The following is a 17,085-nucleotide window of genomic DNA, read 5'->3' as shown; positions in this document are numbered from 1 at the left end:
GGACTACATAAGACCTATGCAGCCTTCCTCAAGCTGCCAGTGCATGAAACACAAGGAAAAACTAAGAAATAAACCCAGACCAGAGGAGACTAGGAGACATGATGACTAAATGCAGTGTGGTGTGCTGGATTGAGTCCTGGAAGAGAAAAAGGACATTAGTAGAAAAACTGGTGAAATCTGAATAAATCTATAGTGTGTTAATCTTAATGTACCAATATCGACTTCTTAGTTTTTACAATGGACCATAGTTATGTTAGGTGTTAAGAGAATAATTAGAAGAAACTGGGTGAAGGATGTATGGGAACTCTGTATATTATCTTTGGGACTTTTCCATATATCTAGAAGTATTCCAAAATAAAAAGTTTATTAAGAAAAAGAAAGCATCAGGGAGTAGTAATCAGCCTGGGCGGATTGTAAATAATAAAACTGCAGAACACCCAGGAGTTATGCTGAAACTCTAGGCTAATAATAATTAGCAATGCATATATTTATGCTAAAAGAAAACAAATTTAATTTCATTCTCATAATTAAACAACTGCCCAAGACTCTAGCTGAGCGTGGAAACCGGAACTCCTAATCCCAAATGGAGATGGATAAGCAACATCCTGCTTGTCTGCATGGAACACTACAAGACCTGAGTTCGAAAGCTTCACAGAGGTCTGCCTGATGTCCTAGAGGGAGTAAAATCCATCCACATATTGCAAAGGCAGCACAAGTGTCCTGTTGTCCAACTGAAGCCCACAGGAATGGGGGTTGGGTCGGGGTTTGTTTTCTTTTTAAACTCCAGCCTCTCCCCTACAGCCCTTCCTAGCTGGGATAACTAGCTCCTCTCTTTTGTCTGGAGCTTGACTGTTGACAGAGCTCATCCACATTCATTATCCTGTGTAATCCCCACAAGCCCCCCCCTCCCCCCGTTAGTGTGAATAGCTATTAATCCACTTGATGGATTGGGAGTCTAAGGCTGATTGGTTGCTGATTTAAGGAGTGGTAAAGGTGAGGCTTTGGGCTCTAGAACACTGCTGTTCTCAGGTTCCCAGGCCTGAATTGTAGGATGAATCGGCTCCACCTTTATGCCCTCAAAGTAGGTAGGGCCTTGGCTCAAAGGCAGTCCCATGGCAGTGCCCCCAGGGCTCCATTGTAACAAGGCCCCTAAGTAAAAGATTTCTGTTCCCTTTTCATTAGGTACTTTTTGCAGGGGTACAGAAAGAACAATTGCACAATTGTGTGCTTTGTTCTTGGAAAATTTAGTGTCCCGGCATTATCTTGTTTCATTTTTCATTAACCTAGACATTTGTATTTATTTTGCTTCAGATAATTATCAGCATGAGGGAGTAACAATCAGCCAAGGCTCATTTTAAGAAGGCAAGCCTTTCAAAATAAGCTAACAGTTAATAATTGTGTGTCTCCATTAAAACCAGCTTCATTTTGCTTAAAAAAAAAAAAGACAAAACAAAACTAAAATTTCAGCCTCTTAAAATAATGTACTTTATTGCAAAGGGCCTTGAATCTTCTACTTTTTATTCCAGCCCTTAAAGTAAATTTCAGTTTTAGATAGAGTAGCCTCATTTTTCTCATTGAAGTGTTGAACTCCTGGGCCCAGCTGTCCTGCTCTGTCAGGGCCCACCAGCACTGGAACAGTGACTCTCGGTGACATACAAAGAAGAAGCAAGTATGTAGACATGTGGTCAGCTCACGCCAAGAAATCAACACAGGGGGAAGCTTTAAAGTTTATGTGTGTTGAGAGAACCACAGCCCAGCTGTGGGTTGCAGATCAAAAAAGACCCTATTCAGTGTGGTGAAAATAATACTCACCAAAATGTTGAATCAGGTTCTATTTCCTGCCCCAAGCCCAAATAATGGAACCACGTGAGAAAGCATATTATAAAGGATCTGCAGGGAGGTCAGGGAGGACTGCATAACCCAACCCAGAGGTAAGGAAGGCCACACTTTGTACCTTCCAGAGGTTATGGGAGATTGCCTGTAAGAGTAACAATGTGAAAAACCAAAAATTCATTCAGGAGGAGAGAAAATAAATACTAATCATGACCATGTCCAAGCAATCTTGACACCCCTCTCCAGTATTTGATCATATTACACCCTAATGTTGCCTTAATGTCCTATTTGAGTCATGACCTGTCAGTTTCTTCCTAAGTGCACAGTTTCTGCTGCAGCAACAGATGCCTAGCACCTCGGTCCATCTGAGTCGTTCTCCCATGCCTTGAAGACTGTTTTCATTTTAGTGTGCCCACTGATGTGCTAGGGTGAAGCCCAGATTCACCAGGACAAGTCTCAGTCCTCTATACCCTGGCCAGCAAATGGACCCAGGAACAGACCCAACCCCCGGTAGCCTTTGTATGCTCCACTGAAAGGAACCCACCTTTCTCTCCCTGAGGGACAGCTGCTCAGGGACCCATGGCAGCAAGGAAGCCATGGGGAGACTGTTGATGGCAAGTGACCTCTTAGCTTTATCTGTTCAAGCCTATAACACCCACTAAGGTTTGGGTTTTAGTATCAGTTTAGCCAGTCAAATGGTTGAATCATCAAGGGGGAAGAACGTTCAAGCCCATGGATTAATGGGTCATTCAAGTAGTTCAGATGTACCACATTGATTTCAGTGACACATTGATTTATTCTTAGGAAATGTGGCTTGGACTAAGAATGTGCGAAGCATGGCAGACAGCAGACCCCAAAAGCCAAGGCGCTACTTGGCCCCTTGGAATTTAGAAGATGGGTCAGGCTCATTTGCCATTTGAACTAAGTGTAGAATATAAATTCAGTCATTGCCTCGTGGCCAAAAGGCTTGTTAGAAGAAGCAAAACAGGAAGAAAACTTAGGGAGGAGTTCCAAGCTGGAAAGATGGTGTTCGTATGTTAGTCCTTCTCCTCAGATCTCAACTTCAAAAACATGTACATCCTACCTGTACTCTTGAGGCTTAGAAACAGTATACGTGCCCTTCACCTCCTACAGATGCAGTAGGGCTGCTTTCTGTGCTGCTTCTGTTAAAGGTTGCTTTTTAATGGACACTCAGATATCTTATTCTTCTGTTTCCCTTTTGCCAAACCACCTGGATCAAGGCAACTTAAGATGCTCAGATACCAGAGTCAAATGCAACGTGAACTGGGGTTTTAGGCACAGGATGTTAACAACGCACTTGGACCAGGAAAGGGAGTTTGGGTTTCTCAGTTCCTTGGCCTCATTTATTACCCACAGACTCTTGCTTTTCCTGTAAGGATTTGAGAAGGAATCTTTGGTTCCCTCACCCTATCCCACCCACCCAGCAAGGCCCATCTGACTTGGCTACAGTAAGCAAATGATGAGGTTATGACACTTGGTTGTGTCCTTTAGGCTGAGTGGAGAAGCTAGTGTGGAGTGCAACCCCAAGCACCGATTCTATCAGGGTGAGGAGGGCCATCTCCTGTTTGGTGGCTTTGGTCAAGAAGCTGGGGTATTATGAAATGATTGTCATACAGGGAATGCAACTGAGTCAAATTTTAAAGTCTTTGTAGATTCCTAAGCATCCCCAGACTGGTTTTAACTTCCTTTCACTTCCGTAGGACCCCCTGGTTCACCTCCAGGAGACAGTAGGGGCCAACTAGAATATGAATACATCCTGGTCCACCTTCTCTTTCCAGACCCAAGAACTCAAACAGGGAGAGAGGAAAAAATAGCAGTACCAACAGAGTGCCACTAAGAAAGTAGGAAATCTCTTTTCCCTTCCCCCTCCCCTTTATCCCTGGCCAAGCCTGTTCTTCAGCAGCATAAAACATGTTGTTGAACCTATAAATGTAGGCCACTCAACTGAGGTTAAGAAAATATAAGTGGGATTTGATTTCTTCCATTTGGCCAGAGACCCTGAGGTCACCACTCCTAGCATCCTGGTTTCCTCATGGCAACCACCTGGTCAACCCTCATGCTTTGCCCCATAGTACAGCTTTGTTTATCTGGAGAAGGCACTGGGATCATTCCATTTCTTTCCTTCATTCAAGGATAACTTGTTAGAACCACAGAAGAGAACAACTTATTTTGCTGAGCTCCAGCCTCTGAGCTCTTCTGGCAGCTGCTTTAATCTGGGGTGATCCTTGAAATGCAGGGTAACTGGGGCATCCTCCATGAAATTCTCTGGGTTCATCCCCTTACCCCAGGATGCACAGCAAGAATTTTTCACTGGTGAAATTTGTTCCTAAAAGTAGCTGTGTTACACCAAAAAGACCTTTCAGGAGATGGAATTGAGCTGTGTTCTCAACAGACTAGAGCAGACCCTGGTGCAGTTAAGGACAATGTGGGTTTTATTATGATTCCCATAATAATAAATTTTAAATGAATTACTGAACTTAAAACAGGAATGATCCCTACTATAACCATTTTGGTAGAAATTAATATTCCAGCTAGAAATGAATATTTTTTTTACAAAATAAAATGTGTTTTTAGTTGCGTTTCATTTTTCTGATGCTAAGTCACATTTTTCCTTTGATTTTAGAGGCTAGATACTGCTCTGGCTTCTCTACTTCTTCTGTCTTCTGGGGAGCTCAGAGCACTTGGTACTTAGTAACTATACAAAGACAGTAAGTCAGGGTGGCCCCATTTTAAAGCATAGACAATGGACAGGACTCACTTGTGAGAACCCGTGGGTGTGTAGAAAACCAAAGCCCTTCTGTAGGCTCCTCCCCTGGATAGCTGGTCATTTACATCACAGAGCTACCAGGCATTGATTCTATAACCAAACTGGCTATTGCTGAGACAGTGTAAGAAAAATATCCAGCTCAAGTGTGTAACTTTTTGCAGGGTCTTTTGGGATGCAGGTGATCTGTTCCTTAATCTGGATGATGGTTACATGAGTATGTTTGTTTTGTGTTAATTCAGCAAGCTAGAACATACTCATTATTTGTATCTCTGCATGTACATTATGCTCCAACCAAAAAGAATAAAAAGAAAGAATCTCCTGCTGTGCTTATATAAAACCTTTTGTTAAAACCTAATCTGAAATTTACGTTATGGTGGAGGAGGTTAATTAAGCTTTTTATTTTAAGAGAATCATAGATCCTCATGCACTTGTAGGAAATAATACAGAGAGATGTCCTATCCTTTTACCTAGTTTCCCCCAATGGTATCAGCTGCAGAACCATATTACAATATCACACCAGGATTTTGACATGGATACAGTAAATATACGGAGCTTTTTCATCACCACAGAGGTTCCTCCTGTGGCTATTTTATAGCCACGCCCTCTTTCCTTCCCTTGCCTCCCTTATAATCCTTAGCAAACATGAAAATGTTCTCCATTTCTATAATTTTGTCATTCCAAGATGTTGTGTAAATGGGATCACAAAATATGCAACCTTTTGGTTCTGGCTTTTTCCACCCAGGATAATTTCCTAGAAATCCAGCCAAGTTGTTGCATGTGTCAGTGGTCTGTTTCTTTTTATTGCAAAGTACTACTCCGTGGAGTGAATGTAGCACAGTTTGTTAAACCATTCATTCATTGAAAGATATCTGGTCTTCTTTCAGTTTTTTTTTAAAGATTTTATTTATTTATGTGACAGAGAGACAGCCAGCGAGAGAGGGAACACAGCAGGGGGAGTGGGAGAGGAAGAAGCAGGCTCCCAGCGGAGGAGCCCGATGTGGGACTCGATCCCGGAATGCCAGGATCACGCCCTGAGCCTAAGGCAGCCGCCCAACAACTGTGCTACCCAGACGCCCCTTCTTTCAGTTTTGACCATTAGGAATAAAGCTGCTAGAAACATTCGTGTATAAGTTTTGGTATGAATATAGGTTTTAATTTCTCTAGAGTGAATACCCCAGAATGCATTTGCTGGGTCAAATGGTGGGTACATGTTGATTTTTTTTAAAAAAAGAAATTGCCAAAACTGTTTTTCAAAGTGTCTGTAACATTACATTTCCACCGGCAATGTAGGAGTGATTCAGTTTCTTCATGTCCTCACCAGCATTTGGTGGTGTCACTCTTTTCTATTTTAGCTGCTCTGATAGGTATGCAGTAATATTATTTAATTGTGGTTTTAAATTGCATTTCCCTAATGGGTAATGATGTTGAATACTTTTTCATGCGTATATGTGCCATTTGTATATCCTCCATATTGAAATGTCTGTTTTGGCATCTTTTGCCCATATTCTAATTGGATTGTTTGGGGTTTTTTTTTTTTTTTTTAACTGTTGAGTTTTTAGAGTTCTTTATATATTCTAGATACTAGTCCTTTGTCATAGCTTGTAAATATTTCTGCCTGGCCTGTCCTTCCATCTTCTTAACATGGCCTTTCTCCAGAGTAAAAGTTCTTAATTTTGATGAAATCCAGTTTATCAGTTTTCCTTTGTACTTTTGATGCCGTATCTCAGAACTTTTCACCTATCCCTAGGTCCTGAAGACTTCATTCTATAAGCTTTCCTAAGTGTTTTTTACTTCTGCATTGTACAATTCAGTCCACGATCCATTTTGAGTCAATTTTTGCATAAGGTAGAAGACTTCGGTTGAGATCCATTTTTTTTTGGTCAAAAATGTCCAATTGCTCCAGTAATAAATAGTTTGTTGAAAGGTTATCTTTCCTCCACTGAATCGCTTTAAAATCTTCATCTAGAATCAGTTGTGCATATTTCTAAATGGTATTGCATATTTGATTTTAAGTGTCCACGTGTCCATCACTAGTATTTGGAAACACAATTGATTTTTATATATTGATCTTATATCCTACAATCTTGTTGAACTTGCTTATTAATTCTAGTTCTTGCAAATTCCTTGGAATTTTCTCTTTTTTAAAGATTTATTTATTTGAGAGGGAGAGAGCATGCACAAGTGGGAGGGGCAGAAGGAGAGGGAAAGAGAATCTCAAGCAGACTCCATGCTGAGCCCAGAGCCCAACATGGGGTTCCATCTCATGACCCTGAGGATCACGACCTGAGCTGAAACTCAAGAGTCAGAAGCTTAACAGAGAGGTGCCCAACCTTGAAATTTTCTACATAGACAAACATGTCATCTGAAAATCGGAACACTATTTCGCTGGATATAGGATTCTGGGATGAGGGTTCTTTTCTTTCAGCACCTGAAAGCATTTCAGCTTTCACGGTTTATAATGAAAATCCATTGTCATTCAAATTGTTTTTTCCCTTATAAGTAAAGTGTGTTATTTCTCTCTGCTTTCAAGATTTTTTGGAGGTTTGGGTTTTTAGTTTTCAAAAGTTTATCTATGATGTGTCAATGTGAATTCCTTTGGGTTTATCCTGGGTGAGGTTTGCTCAGCTTTTTGAATTTGTTAGTTTATGTCTTTTGGGCAAAATAGGGTTTTTTGGTCATTTCCTCAAGTGGTTTTTAGTCCTGCTCTTTCTCTTCTCCTTCTAGAACTTTAATGACACTTAAGTTAGGTCTTTTGTTCCAATCACACAGGTCCCTGAGCCTCTGTTGTTGTTTTTGTTGTTGTTTTTCTTCAGTCTATTTTCTCTCCATTGTTCAGAGTCAGTAATTTTTATTGTTCTGTTTTCCAGTTTTCCGGTTCTTTCCTCTGTTTCTTACATTCTGCTGTTGAGACTATCCACTGAACTTTTGTGTTGGTCATTGTATTTTTCAGTCCTCACATTTCTATTTGTTTTTTTATATCTCCTATTTCTTTGCTGAGATTTTTCTATTTTTTTCCATTGTTGAAGCATTTTTATGATGGTTGCTTTAATTAATTTAATTTAATTCTGGCATTTCTGTCATCTCATGTTGGCACCTATCAATTGTCTTTTTCTTTAGTTGACTTTTATTGGAACCTAAACATTTGGGATATTAAATTATGAAACTTTGGATTTTATTTAAGCCTCTGTTTTCAATCCGATGCTCCAGGGGGAGAAAAGGAGTATACCACCTCGTGACTGCCCTGTAGGGTCAGAAGTCAATTCTCCACTCAACCTCTGCTGATCCAAGGGGTCCTCCTTGTACCTGCTGGGTGAGGGCAGAAGTTTTGGTTGCCAACTAGGCCTCCACTGACACCTTCCTGGTGGTGAGGGGTAGGGGAGCCTCACTGATGCTCCCCACATGGCCTCCATTAACACTGGTACTGTCTTTGCTATCACCACGTGATGGTTAAGTCCTTCCTCTCACTAGACCTCCTCTACAGTGCTCCGTCTGGAAGAGGAAGGAGTGCATCTCTACTGCCAGGTAAAGGTGGAAGTCCAGGTTCCCCATGTGGTCTTCACTGACATGATGGCAGACAGCTCATTACAGCCTGGCAAGAAGATTAAAAGACTAAACTTGCCAATCAGCCTTGAGAGACATGGGTGGTGGAGCCACAGGTTTTCTGTGGTGTTTGGCTGGAGTAGGGTGGTTATTGTCTAAAAGTTTTCTGTCTTGCGTGGCTGCCCCTTTTGACTGGAGAGAGCATCTTTTGTTGGGATTTTTGTATGCCTTTGTTGATGTTCCTGGGTTTCCAGCTTCTTTAGCTCTGAGTGTGGGATATATGAGGTAAAAAGGAAACCCGGAGAATTCGCCACTGTGTCATTCCTCAACTCCCAGTGTCCCTAAACAGTCTGTCTTCTCCTCATCTTTCAGAGTCATCTTATGTTTTATATATATATATATATTATATATATATATATATATATATAATGTCCAGGGTTTTCCGTTGAGCTTAGTGGGAGAATAGGGAAATGTGTATCCATCCTCCTGGAAGTGAGCTTTGACTGATTTTTGAGAAGAAAAAATGGTAACTGATAGGAATGCTTTCTGGAGAGCTTCCTGAGTTCATTTGAACTCAGATTGGTGGCCTCCTTGGATCTTCAATTTGTCGAGTCCTTTTTCACTTGAACCATCCCTAGTCCCTCTGTTCTCATGCTGAAGAGTCTGCCTGCAACTGTTTCATCCAGCGACAATACTTGACTTTATCTGGAGGATCCTTTCCAGTCCTTGTTGGACTGAGAACCATACAATCCTGATTCCTATAAACCCAAGCAAGGAATTTTCCCAAGAAAAGAGTGAACCTATCTAAGGCAAAATGAAGAAAATAAAATATATTGAGTTTTTCATAATGAAAAATAATTTTTCATTAAAAATGTTATTACGTTCCTCCTCCTTTTTTAGGTGCTGAATATTACCATTTAAGTAAAATAGTGATAGTGGTCCATTTTTTTAAATATCCTTACTTGTACACAAAAAAATGTTGGCAATTACATGTTGCTTCTCCCCACACTGTTTTTACTTTTCTTTTCTCTTAATTTAAAAAAATTGAGATCTACTTCACATACATTGAAGTACACAAATCTTAGTGGTACAGTTCAGTGAGTTTTGACAAATCAAATGGTAGATTGCAGAATGTACACCCCATCACCCAAGAAGTTTCCCTTAGCCCTGCTTCCATCGATCCCTCTCCTCCCGCCACCCCCCCGGGTTCTGACTTTGTCAGTACAGCTCAGTTTGCCTGCTCTAGAGCTTCACAGGAGGGAAGCAGATAGACTCTCCTTTTGCTCGGTGTGATGTTTGTGAGATGTTCAGTAGTTCATTCTTTCCCTCTTTTTTTCCGAGTGGTATTTCGTTGCAGACACCCTTCCCAACCCCTTCTGCTTCCCAAGTGTTGATCTCTCTCGGCCTCTGCTATGTCAGTCTTGAGGAATTGACCTTGTTACTTCCAGCTGACCTCAGCTGCATCGTTCCATGGGTATTAAGGTACAATGTCTTATTTACATGCACTGTGGGAAGAAAAAATATCTGAAGACTTTGACTAACTTTTAATTTTTTTCTTTCATTAGGAAAGTTTGTGCTAAAAAATTGTTTATTCTCCTGTTGATAGACATTTATGATATCGTGGATCGGTGTTATAAATAAAATTGTCAGGATTATTTTTGTATGACTTTTTTTTACATTTTTTTTCATTTCTTTTGGTAAATACTTAGAAGTACGATTAAAAGGTGGTATGGAAGACATTTATTTAACTGTCTAAGAAACTACCATAAACAGTTCTCTAAAAGTGGTCATATCACGTTTTAAAGATTTATTTATCTATTTTAGAGAAAGCGCATGCATTTCAGGGTGATGGGCAGAGGGAGAGAGAGAGAGGAAATCTCACAGACTCCCGCTGAGCATGGAGCTTAATATGGGGCTCATCTCACAACCCTGAGATCATGACCTGAGCTGAAATCAAGAGTCAGACATTTGACTGAGCTACCCGGCTGCCCCAGTTGTATCATTTTATATCCCTGCCAGCAGCATATGAGGATCCCATTTTTCCATACCCTCACCAACATTTTGTGTTGTCAGCCTTTTAAATTTTATCTGTTCTAGTGGGTGCATAGTAATATCTCATTGTGTATTAATTTTCATTTTCCTGGCATTTAATGGTGTTGGGCACCTTTCAAGTTGCTTATTGGTTATTCCTATGTCTTAGTCTTTTGCCCATTTTTAAACTGTGCGCTATTATTGTTGTTTTAAATTTTGAGTTATAAGACTTACACATTCTACATACAGGTACTTGGATTTTCCCCAGTCTGTGCCTATTCAGTTTCTTTTTTTAAAAAATTTTATTTATTTGAAGGAGAGAGCACAAGTTGGGGGGTAGGGGGAGAGGGAGAGGGAGACAGACTCCTCACTGAGCAGGGAGACTGATGCACGCAATCCTAGGACCCCAGGATCATGACCTGAGTGGAAGGCAGATGCTTAACCAACTGAGCCACCCAGGTGCCCCTTCATTTTCTTAATAGTATCTTTTAAGAAGCTGAGGGTTTTAAGTGTGATGAAAAAAATTATCAACTTAAAATTTTTTGTTACTGTCCTTGGGCCTTGTCTAAGAAATCTTAGCCTAACCCAAGGTTGCAAAGATATTCTCTCATGCTTTCTTCTGGAAGATATGTGATTTTTACCTTTACATTTCAGTCTATGTCCTATCTCAAATAAATTTCTGTGTGTAGTAAGAGGTAGGGGTTAAGGTTCATTGCTTTTTATATAGTTATCCAGGTGTTCAAGCAACATTTGTTAAAAAGATAATTCTTTATCCATGGAAATATTTTGCCTCTATATTAAGAAAAAATTGACTATGTAAGTGTGGGTCTGTTTCTGGGCTCCCTATTCTATTCCACTAATGTATCTGTCTCCTATTTTGCTAATTCTGTCTTGATTATTATAGTAAATTTTACACCAGAAAATGTAAGGCCTCCGGATTTTTTATCCCTTTTCAAAACTGTTTTTATTATTCTGAGAGCTGTGTATTTCCATACATATTTTAGAATTTGCTTGTGAATTTCATGGGATAAAAAAAGGAGCAGTTAGGATTTTGATTGTGATTGCGTTAAATCTATGTATCAGTTTGCAGAGAATTGATATTTTAATAATCCATGAATATGGTATATCTCTTCATGTATTTAATTCCTTCCAGCAGTGTTTTGTCATTTTCAGTAATAGAGTTCTTGAGCAGATTTCATTACATTTATCACAAAGTGTTTTTTAATTTTTTAAAGCTATCACAAATGATACATTTTAAATTTTAATTTTCTATATGTATGTTCCATGTTTAATACAAACACAATTAATTTTTGTACATTGCCTTGTATACATAAGCTCACTAACTCACCTAATAGTTCAAGTATTTTATTTATAGATTCCCGGAAATTTTCTAAGTACTCAATCGTGACATCTAAGAATAAAAAATTTATTTCTTTTCTTTTCAATCTATATTTTTTATTAAGATTCCACCAAGAGTAAAGTTGAACAGAGCTGCTTTAATTAGACCAAGGTCATTGTGCCTAGTCCGACCCCCATCCTCAGCCCCATAGTGCCTTCTTTGTCCTGTCAGCAGTTGAGCTGGGAGGATGTTAGACTACAGATAATCTTCGATTCTCCACAGCACTGGAGGAGATAATGCTAAGTGAAATAAGTCAAGCAGAGAAAGACAATTATTACATGGTTTCTCTCATCTATGGAACATAAGAACTAGGAAGATCAGTAGGGGAAGAAAGGGATAAAGAAAGGGGGGGGTAATCAGAAGGGGGAATGAAACATGAGAGACTATGGACTATGAGAAACAAACTGAGGGCTTCAGAGGGGAGGGGGGTGGGGGAATGGGATAGGCTGGTGATGGGTAGTAAGGAGGGCACGTATTGCATGGTGCACTGCGTGTTATACGCAACTAATGAATCATCAAACTTTACATCAGAAACCAGGGATGTACTGTATGGTGACTAACATAATATAATAAAAAAAATATTATTATAATAAAAAAAATCTTCGATTCTCCATTGGGTTCAACTTCTGATTGTTACTATGGGAGCAAAGTTCTCTTTAATCTTTCTACATCCTAACTAGAAGTAGAAGTCCTTCCAAAGTACTTTTTAAATTGCTTGGGTCCATGAAATTCAAAATTCCAGAACTGACTGCCACAGACCATAATAACTTAGATTCTTTTTTTTTAAAAGATTTTATTTATTTATTTGACAGAGAGAGACAGCCAGAGAGAGAGGGACCACAAGCAGGGGGAGTAGGAGAGGAAGAAGCAGGCTCCCAGCAGAGGAGCCTGATGTGGGGCTCAATCCCATAAAGCCGGGATCACGCCCTGAGCCGAAGGCAGACGCTTAACGATTGAGCCACCCAGGCGCCCCAATAACTTAGATTCTTACTGTACATTTAGTTTTGGCAGTTTGTGGTACTTGTGCTTCTTGAAAAAATTTTGGACTGAAAATTATTCCTTCTTGGGTATGCTCACATTTCTTTGGGTCTGTACTTACAACATTGAGCTATCAGTTGATTAGAATACCGTATTCTTTTGTATGAAAAGATGAGAAGCTAATAGTGAAGCTTTATTATAACCACCTAATTTAATATTCTTTCTAGTTTCATGTAAATGTCTTTGTAGAAAATGCTACCAAGAGCGGCATTGTGGTTACTTTAATTCCATTGCCAATACTTTTATATGGTTTCCTGTATTCTAAAGGGAAAGCTATACGCACTTTTCTTCTTTTAAAACTTTTCCTCTTATGAATCAGTACCACTACGAATAAATGTCAGAAGTTCTTATTAAGTGGTTAAAGTTGATGTCTCTGTCTCAGCATTCTTGTTTTAGGTGATGATGATTAAGCAGACTTCATAATGGAAAATGCCAGAGTTGTAAAGAAATTGTTTCTCTTACTAACTAAAGAACACATGATAATAATAATGTTTGTAAATACTTGTTTTGTGCCAAACTCACTTAATCCTTACATTTTAAAGATAAGAAAGGTATCACGGCTTGGAAGTTCAGGGTTCAAAGTCCTACGCCTTTACTGAAATGGGCTTTGTCAGTAATATTTAGGAAATAACAAGATTGTGCACTCTTTGGTTGAAAAACATTGCAATAGGAAGAACATTTTGGAGGTTCATTTGTCTCGCCTCAAAATGAACTCTTTGGTTAGGCAAAATGAGGTGTTTTGTTTTTGTTTGGTAAGGAAAGCAATTACTCTATTCTAACATTTCACCTTATGATAAATATTTTTATTAGCTGAAGAACTAATCAAAATATAATTTATATTGATTCAGAGAAAATATGAAGCTGGAGTCCTGATTATTTAATAGAACCACAGAATTTCATTTCTTGCTAATGGAAGTTGGCTGTGGAGAAAACCATGAGAAGGTACATGTTCCTGGGGCCAGGAGGCCCAGTGAACTACGGTCTGGCTGCCTTGAGATGTGAGTGGTCAGTACAAGAGCAGAGCTTCCCTTTCTAGTGGTTGATGTGTAAATTAAGACAGCACGAATCATAGCACATAGGGTGCTATTATGCCCCCATGTGAGTGTTTCAGGTATGTTTTTCTTCACATTTACCACTAGCCAGGCATTTGGGGCTCAGGTGGCACATTAGCTGATACAGACCTACCACTGTGGCCCTTTGTCTACAGAGGCTGGCGATCCTTTAGGGAAAGTGAATGGATAGGAGAGAAGTGAGTTCACGACCTCTGTGAATTCCGTGAATTTGGAAGTCTGTAGTAGCTGAAGACTGAATTCATCGATTGTGGTGATTTTCATTGACCATTATTTGACAGTCGACATGTTGCTCTTGTGACGGGATTTGAGTCGTGTTTGGTGACGTAAGCTACAGTCCGGAGGAGAAGGGAGGGCCTGGGGACCTGTGCAGCAGAGTGCATCCAACTTCCTGAAGAAGAATCTGCGGAGCAAGCGGCCCTCCCTCCACAGCAACAGAGTCTGTTGTTTCTCGAATACCCTTGTACCTGAGCCTCACTGGCCCAGGCATAGTTTCTGGAGACCTTTAGGCTTACCCTTCTCAGGAAGAGCGTCCAGGTCATCAGGCTGGCCCTTTTGCGTCGTGGCAGCTGGCTCTGAAGCCAGCGTCCTCAGCAACTCCCTCTAGTGGCGAGATCCTAGAGGCCCCCAGGGCTGCCCACGGCTGCCCTAGTCCGCCTGTGGAATGTGAGCTAGTGTGGCTGGCCAGACCCACGTTCCCCACACTTGGCACATATGGAATATCAGTTCTGACTTAGGAAGAACATCAGGGGCCACACGTTTGGACAGGCGCAGAGGCATCTCCTCATTGCAACACCCTATACCTTCCAGGGACGGAAACAGTGGGGAAGAGGGAGGTGAGGAGATGGAGGTAGAATGGGTAGACGGGGCTGTGGAAGTAGAAAGCTCTATATTAAAACCCTGGTTGTACCAGTTAGGAGGTGCATGACTTGGAGCAAAGTTAAATGACATGTTCATGCTCTTTGAGCTAACACAGCAACTATTTCACGGAGGCTGTGCTCAGGCAGTCAGTCTGTATCCAAGAACAGAAAGCTTGAAAGAGTCCTAATTAAGTTATAGCGCGTATAAGGGAGTAAGGCAAAGGTGGTGATTCAGTTAAAGGTAATGAAGAGCATCAAGTGGAAAGCAAGAAAAATTTGGTTGGCCCAAGTAGAAGGGGCAGACTGTGCTTGGGCTGTAGGTGAGGAAACTAGTTTTGGGAACACAATAAATCAAGTACTGTTAAAGGACTCAAGTTCACAATCAATAATTGTACTTTAATCTGAGAAGCAAGTGGAAGTGATTCTGGGCTTTTCAGAAGAAAAATGATCAGATCAAAACAATACTCGAGGAAGGTAATCATGTGAGGCAGGAATCTAAAGAACTTGGTGAGGGTCTGAAGCAGGGGCTACAGAACAAGACTGGAAAGGGTTCTCACACCACAGTTTTCGTATATAAACAGAGTAGAGGATTGTGCATGACTTTCCCATGGAGGATAAAGACAGACAACAAAAATAAATCAGCCTTTCTCTTAATGAAAGATGTCAGCATGTGCCTGAGGGATGGACGCCGATACTCATTTTATTTCACACTTTCAGTAACCTTCTAGAGAAGGTGGTATTCACTGAAATGCAACAACACATTGTGATATTTCGTTCACACACACATGCGCACACACATATACAATCATTATAAAAGGTTTCAGACCTATAAAAGGGGCCAAATCACACAATAAGAAACATCTTTGTACCTATTCCCTAGCTTGTCATTTTCAGACTGCCATCACGTCACAAGAGGAGCCCACCTGCTAGCTGATGAAAGACATATGTGTTGATGTATACCTTCTTTAAGGATACCCTTTAAATCTGTTTCAAAGAAGAAACACCGTAGGCATCCTAGAATAAAAAAGAGAAATCCATTTGGATAGGTGTGGCAAGTCATGTATCTGTGTATATGGCTGGATTCCATATACTGTCACACTCAGTCTCCAAATGACGTTGAAACTTACTGGATATGAGTTCCCTGGAAGCCCTTAAAGGCCCTAATGATGGTGTTTGGGGGATCAAGAGTCAACAACTCCATTTTGCTGCCTTTTGCAGCTTTCAGTGTGGCCTTCACATAATTACCTCACTCCATCCTCCCAACCAATTCTGAGGTCGGCCCTCTAACCCACACTTTATAGTAGACAGTCTCCATGCCTTGGAGATGAACCCCTGTTGGGCATCCTTGTTTAAGAAATCTCTGGGAGCAGGGAAACACTATAATCCCATGAAGTAAACGATAGAGACATGCCAGTCCATTCCATCACTCCAGCTGACTCTGGTGAGGTCTGACCAGGCCCCATCCATTTCTCTCTTCTAATGGGGCAGAAGAACCTAAACATTTACAAGACTTGGAATCCCCAGTTGCAAATATTTTCTGCCTTTTCCCCCCATCCTTGACACTTTGATGTTACTTAGTATTTTTGTTGGAAGCTAAAGCCCCTTGTGGAGATGATGAAGGCATGACAGGTGGTTATCAGGCAAGTCCTGGTGATGTGCCTTCTAAACCAGATTAGGAAAGTGGGGTGGATGGTGGATTGCAGTGAGACTTCCAGCCTGCCATTCAAATTCTCTCCCAGATACCCCACCGACTGGACAGTCATCGGCTTTATAAACTGCTCTTCTACAACTGAAATTCTCTTTCAGTGAAGCCTATCAGTGAGCCACACCTCACTGTTAACTGTTTTAATTGTGCAACTGCAGAATTGTCCTCAGATAATTAAGAGGGTAGAAGTATAGCGGAAGATGGCCCTAAGTATAGCGGGAATGACCTTCCCCCTGCTCGGGAACGGCAATTTGAATTTTAAAAGGAATACCTGTTTTAGTTACCTATTGCTGTATAACATATCAGCCTAAAACTTAGTGGCATAAAAACGCAATTGTTTATTTCTTACAATTCTGTGGGTAGGCAATCCGGGTCATTCTTTGGCTAGTGCTTGGTAGGATCACTCCTGGGGTTGCAGTCATTTGAGTTCAAAAGGACTAGGGGGTCCTAGATGGCCTCACTCACATATCTGAAGTAAGCCTGGCTGCTGACCACGTGGTCCTTCTCCACATGGCCTTGGGCATCCTCCAGCGGGCTAGACTGCACAGCAAGTGGTCTCAGGGTCCCAGGAAGCAAGAGTGGACATTGCAAGGTATCTTGTGACCTAAGCTCTGGAACTCACACAGGGTCACTTTTTCCACATTGGCGACCTCTCCACCTCACCACTTTCTCCACATTGGTGAGACCTGGGGCAGGTCAAGACCAGTCACTAGGCAGCCCAGATTCAAGAGATGGAGAAAAAGACTCACCACAATGCCCAAGCAAGAAAGGGGCTAATTGAGGGACATGTCAAGTTGGGGTAAGGGATTTGACACAGAGAA

The 17,085-nt window shown here is 40.9% G+C and overlaps 1 protein-coding gene across 6 annotated transcripts in view; it reads left to right on the top strand.

Moving 5' to 3' along the window:
* ACOXL (acyl-CoA oxidase like) overlaps window positions 1-17,085 on the top strand; it is a 354,068-nt gene that overhangs the window by 332,616 nt on the left and 4,367 nt on the right. The gene's annotated exons all lie outside the window — the stretch shown is intronic.

The sequence above is a fragment of the Ailuropoda melanoleuca genome, chromosome 4, assembly GCF_002007445.2.
Source record: "Ailuropoda melanoleuca isolate Jingjing chromosome 4, ASM200744v2, whole genome shotgun sequence".
NCBI classification, from domain to species: domain Eukaryota; kingdom Metazoa; phylum Chordata; class Mammalia; order Carnivora; family Ursidae; genus Ailuropoda; species Ailuropoda melanoleuca.
This window is presented reverse-complemented; position numbering and strand designations above follow the sequence as displayed.